Source organism: Rattus rattus, chromosome 2 (assembly GCF_011064425.1).
Source record: "Rattus rattus isolate New Zealand chromosome 2, Rrattus_CSIRO_v1, whole genome shotgun sequence".
NCBI lineage: Eukaryota > Metazoa > Chordata > Mammalia > Rodentia > Muridae > Rattus > Rattus rattus.
In genome coordinates this window covers 91,767,274-91,773,273 of record NC_046155.1, presented here as the reverse complement: position 1 = coordinate 91,773,273, position 6,000 = coordinate 91,767,274, and positions in this window count along the sequence as shown.

The following is a 6,000-nucleotide window of genomic DNA, read 5'->3' as shown; positions in this document are numbered from 1 at the left end:
GGAAATCAGAGTTTACTAGCTAGGCTTGGGGGTGGGGGGGTGGGGAGGGCATTATAAGCAGCATCCTGATCCACAAGCTTGCACACAGGACAGTCTGGATGTTGACTTCCTCAAAGCCACACAGATAGAGGCCCTACCCTTTGTCTTGCCCAGCTTAAACACTCTATCTAGCCTCTCTCTCTGAGACCTTGCTTGGAGACTCAGGTAAAGGTACAAAGATCCATGGGGGCAGTAAAGTTGCAGGAGCCCTGTGGTCCAAACTGTGCCCAGATCTAAATGGACCTGGACAAACAGCGCCCTGCATCCAAATCCCATGGGAGGGAAAGCTAGACCTTCAGAGGGGCAGACGCGCCTGGGAAACCAGAGGAGACTACTCTCTGCCCACATTTCTGGCTCCAGAGGAAAACACCTAGCGCCATCAGGGTCCCCTGTGCGCAGGGGACCCAGAAGTAGGGGCAGGTCCTTCTGGTTGCTGCCCTCACGGAGAGCTGAAACCCAGCCCCAAGGAGCGGCTTCAGGCCCGAGACCAGAGGTAAGACCAACTTTTCTGCTCCAAGTGACCTTCCTGGTGGACTCAGGACACATGCCCACAGGAACAGCTGAAAGCCAGTGGACAGGAACGACTACACACCTGAAAGCAGAACACTCTGTTCCCATAACTGGCTGAAAGAGAACAGGAAAACAGGTGTACAGCACCCCTGACACACAGGCCTATAGGACAGTCAAGCCAATGTCAGAAATAGCAGAACAAGGTAAGACCAGAGACACCCTGATGGTGAGAGGCAAGCGCAGGAACCCAAGCAACAGAAACCAAGACCACATGGCATCATCGGAGCCCAATTCTCCCACCAAAGCAAACACTGAATATCCAAACACACCTGAAAAGCAAGATCTAGATTTAAAATCACAATTGATCATGATGATGGAGGACTTTAAGACATAAAGAACTCCCTTAGAGAAATGAAGGAAAACACAAGTAAACAAGTAGAAGCCCTTAGAGAGGAAACACAAAAATCCCTGAAAGAATTACAGGAAAACACAATCAAACAGGTGAAGGAATTAAAAATGGAAATAGAAGCAATAAAGAAAGCACAAAGGGAGACAACCCTGGATATAGAAAACCAAAAAGAGGGGTTGGGGATTTAGCTCAGTGGTAGGCGCTTGCCTAGCAAGCACAAGGCCCTGGGTTCGGTCCCAGCTCGAAAAAAAAAAAAAAAAAAAAAAAAAAAAGAAGAGACAAGGAGCCATAGATACAAGCATCACCAACAGAATGCAAGAGATAGAAGAGAGAATTTCAGGAACAGAGGATTCCATAGAAATCATCGACACAACTGTCAAAGATAATGTAAAACAGAAAAAGCTACTGGCCCAAAACATACAGGAAATCCAGGACACAATGAGAAGATCAAACTAAGGATAATAGGTATAGAAGAGAGTGAAGACTCCCAACTCAAAGGACCAGTAAATATCTTCAACAAAATCATAGAAGAAAACTTCCCTAACCTAAAGAAAGAAATGCCCATAAGCATACAAGAAGCCTACAGAACTCCAAATAGACTGGACCAGAAAAGAAACTCGTCCCGTCACATAATAGTCAAAACACCAAATGCACAAAACAAAGAAAGAATATTGAAAACTGTAAGGGAAAAATGTCAAGTAACATTTAAAGGCAGACCTATCAGAATCACACCAGACTTCTCGCCAGAGACTATGAAAGCCAGAAGATCCTGGACAGATGTCATACAGACCCTAAGAGAACACAAATGCCAGCCCAGGTTACTGTATCCTGTAAAACTCTCAATTAACACAGATGGAGAAAGCAAGATATTTCATGATAAAAACAAATTTACACAATATCTTTCTACAAATCCAGCCCTACAAAGGATAATAAATGGTAAAACCCAACACAAGGAGGCAAGCTACACCTTAGAAAAAGCAAAAAACTAATCATTTTGCAACAAAACAAAGAGAAGACAAGCACACAAACATAATCCAAATACAAAGATAACAGGAAGCAACAATCGCTATTCCTTAATTTTTCTCAGCATCAATGGACTCAATTCCCCAATAAAAAGACACAGATTAACAAACTGAATACGTAATGAGAACCCAGCATTTTGCTGCCTATAGAAAACACATCTCAGAGACAAAGACACTACCTCAGAGTAAAAGGCTGGAAAACAACTTTCCAAGCAAATGGTCTGAAGAAGCAAGCTGGAGTAGCCATTCTAATACTGAATAAAATCGATTTTCAACCAAAAGTCATCAAAAAAGATAAGGAAGGACACTTCATATTCATCAAAGGAAAAATTCACCAAGATGAACTCTCAATCCTACATATCTATGTTCCAAATACAAGGGCACCTACATACATAAAAGAAACCTTACTAAAGCTCAAAACACACATCGCACCTCACACAATAATAGTAGGAGATTTCAATACCCCACTCTCATCAATGGACAGATCATGGAAACAGAAATTAAACAGAGACATAGACAGACTAACAGAAGTTATGAACCAAAGGGACTTAACAGATATTTATAGAACATTCTATCCTAAAACAAAAGGATATACCTTCTTCTCACCACCTCATGGTACTTTCTCCAAAATTTACCATATAATCGGGCACAAAACAGGCTTCAACAGATACAGAAAGACAGAAACAATTCCATGTGTCCTATCAGACCACCACAGGCTAAAACTGGTCTTCAGTAACAATAAGGAAAGAACGCCCACATATACATGGAAGTTGAACAATGCTCTACTCAATGATAACCTGGTCAAGGAAGAAATAAAGAAATTAAAGACTTCTTAGAATTTAATGAAAATGAAGGTACAACATACCAAAACTTATGGGACACAATGAAAGCTGTGCTGAGAGGAAAACTCATAGCTCTGAGTACCTGCAGAAAGAAACAGGAGAGAGCATATATCAGCAGCTTGACAGCACACCTAAAAGTTCTAGAACAAAAAGAAGCAAACACACCCAGGAGGAGTAGAAGGCAGGAAACAATCAGACTCAGAGCTGAAATCAACCAAGTAGAAACAAAAAGGACTATACAAAGAATCAACAGAACCAAAAGCTGGTTCTTTGAGAAAATCAACAAGATAGATAAACCCTTAGCCAGACTAACGAGAGGACACAAAGACTGTGTCCAAATTAACAAAATCAGAAATGAAAAGGGAGACATAACAACACAATCAGAGGAAATTCAAAAAATCATCAGATCCTACTACAAAAGCCTATATTCAACAAAACTTGAAAATCTGGAGGAAATGGACAATTTCCTAGACAGATACCAGGTACTGAAGTTAAATCAGGAACAGATAAACCATTTAAACAACCCCATATGTCCTAAAGAAATAGAAGCAGTCATTAAAAGTCTCCCAACCAAAAAGAGCCCACGTTCAGATGGGTTCAGTGCAGAATTCTATCAGACCTTCATAGAAGACCTCATACCAATACTATCCAAACTATTCCACAAAACTGAAACAGATGTAGCGCTACCAAATTCCTTCTATGAAGCTATAATTACTCTTATACCTAAACCACACAAAGACCCAAGAAAACTTCAGACCAATTTCCTTTTTGAATATCGACGCAAAAATACTCAATAAAATTCTTGCAAACCGAATCCAAGAACACATCAAAACAATCATCCATCATGGTCAAGTAGGCTTCATCCCAGGTATACAGGGATGGTTAAATATACGGAAAACCATCAACGTAATCCACTATATAAACAAACAAAGATAAAAACCACATGATCATTTCATTAGATGCTGAGAAAGCATTTGAAAAAATTCAACACTCCTCCATGATAAAAGTCCTGGAAAGAACAGGAATTCAAGGCCCATACCTAAACTTAATTAAAAACCATATACAGTGAACCAGTAGCTAACATTAAACTAAATGGAGAGAAACTTGAAGCAATCCCACTAAAATCAGGGACTAGACAAGGCTGCCCACTCTCTCCCTACTTATTCAATATAGTTCTCGAAGTCCTAGCCAGAGCAATCGGACAACAAAAGGAGATCAAAGTGATACAGATTGGAAAGGAAGAAGTCAAAATATCACTATTTGCAGATGATATGATAGTATATTTAAGTAATCCCAAAAGTTCCACCAGAGAACTACTAAACCTGATAAACACCTTCAGCAAAGTGGGTGGGTATAAAATTAACTCAAATAAATCAGTAGCCTTCCTCTATACAAAAGAGAAACAAGCTGAGAAAGAAATTAGGGAAACGACACCCTTCATAATAGTCCCAAATAATATAAAATACCTTGGTGTGACTTTAACCAAGCAAGTGAAAGATCTGTATGATAAGAACTTCAAGTTTCTGAAAAAAGAAATTGAAGAAGATCTCAGAAGATGGAAAGATCTCCCATGCTCATGGATTGGCAGGATTAATATGTAAAAATGGCCATTTTACCAAAAGCGATTTACAGATTCAATGCAATCCCCATCAAAATTCCAATCCAATTCTTCATAGAGTTAGACAGAACAATTTGCAAATTCATCTGGAATATCAAAAAACCCAGGATAGCTAAAACTATCCTCAACAATAAAAGGACTTCCGGGGGAATCACTATCCCTGAACTCAAGCAATATTACAGAGTAATAGTGATAAAAACTGTATGGTATTGGTACAGAGACAGGTAGATAGACCAGTGGAATAGAATTGAAGACCCAGAAATGAACCCACACACCTATGGTCACTTGATTTTTGACAAAGGAGTCAAAACCATCCAATGGAAAAAAGATAGCATTTTCAGCAAATGGTGCTGGTTCAACTGGAGATCAGCATGTAGAAGAATGCAGATCAATCCATGCTTATCACCCTGTACAAAGCTTAAGTCCAAGTGGATCAAGGACCTCCACATCAAACCAGATACACTCAAACTAATAGAAGAAAAAGTGGGGCAGAATCTCTAACACATGGGCACTGGAGAAAATTTCTTGAACAAAACACCAAGATCAAGAATCAACAAATGGGATCTAATAAAACTACAAAGCTTCTGTAAGGCAAAGGACAATGTTGTTAGGACAAAACAGCAACCAACAGGTTGGGAAAAGATCTTTACCAATCCTACAACTAATAGTAGGCTTATATCCAAAATATACAAAGAACTCACGAAGTTAGACTGCAGGGTGACAAATAACCCTATTAAAAATGGGGTTCAGAGCTAAACAAAGAATTCACAGCTGAGGAATGTCGAATGGCTGAGAAGCACCTAAAGAAATGTTCAACATCTTTAGTCATAAGGAAAATGCAAATCAAAACAACCCTGAGATTCTACCTCACACCAGTCAGAATGGCTAAGATCAAAAACTTCAGCGACAGCAGATGCTGGTGAGGATGTGGAGAAAGAGGAACACTCCTCCATTGTTGGTGGGATTGCAGACTGGTACAACCATTCTGGAAATCAGTCTGGAGGTTCCTCAGAAAACTGGACATTGCACTACCTGAGGACCCAGCTATACCTCTCTTGGGCATATACCCAAAAGATGCTCCAACATATAACAAAGACACATGCTCCACTATGTTCATAGCAGCCTTATTTATAATAGCCAGAAGCTGGAAAGAACCCAGATGCCCTTCAATAGAGAAATGGATACAGAAAATGTGGTACATCTATACAATGGAATATTACTCAGCCATCAAAAACAATGACTTTATGAAATTCATAGGCAAATGGATGGAACTGGAAAATATCATCCTGAGTGAGGTAACCCAATCACAGAAAAACACACATGGTATGCAATCATTGATAAGTGGATATTAGCCCAAATGCTCGAATTACCCTAGATGCACAGAACACAGGAAACTCAAGAAGGATGACCAAAATGTGGATGCTTCACTCCTTCTTTAAAAGGGGAACAAGAATACCCTTCAGAGGGGATAGGGAGGCAAAGTTTAGAACAGAGGCTGAAGGAACACCCATTCAGAGCCTGCCCCACATGTGGCCCATACATGTACAGCCACCAAACTAG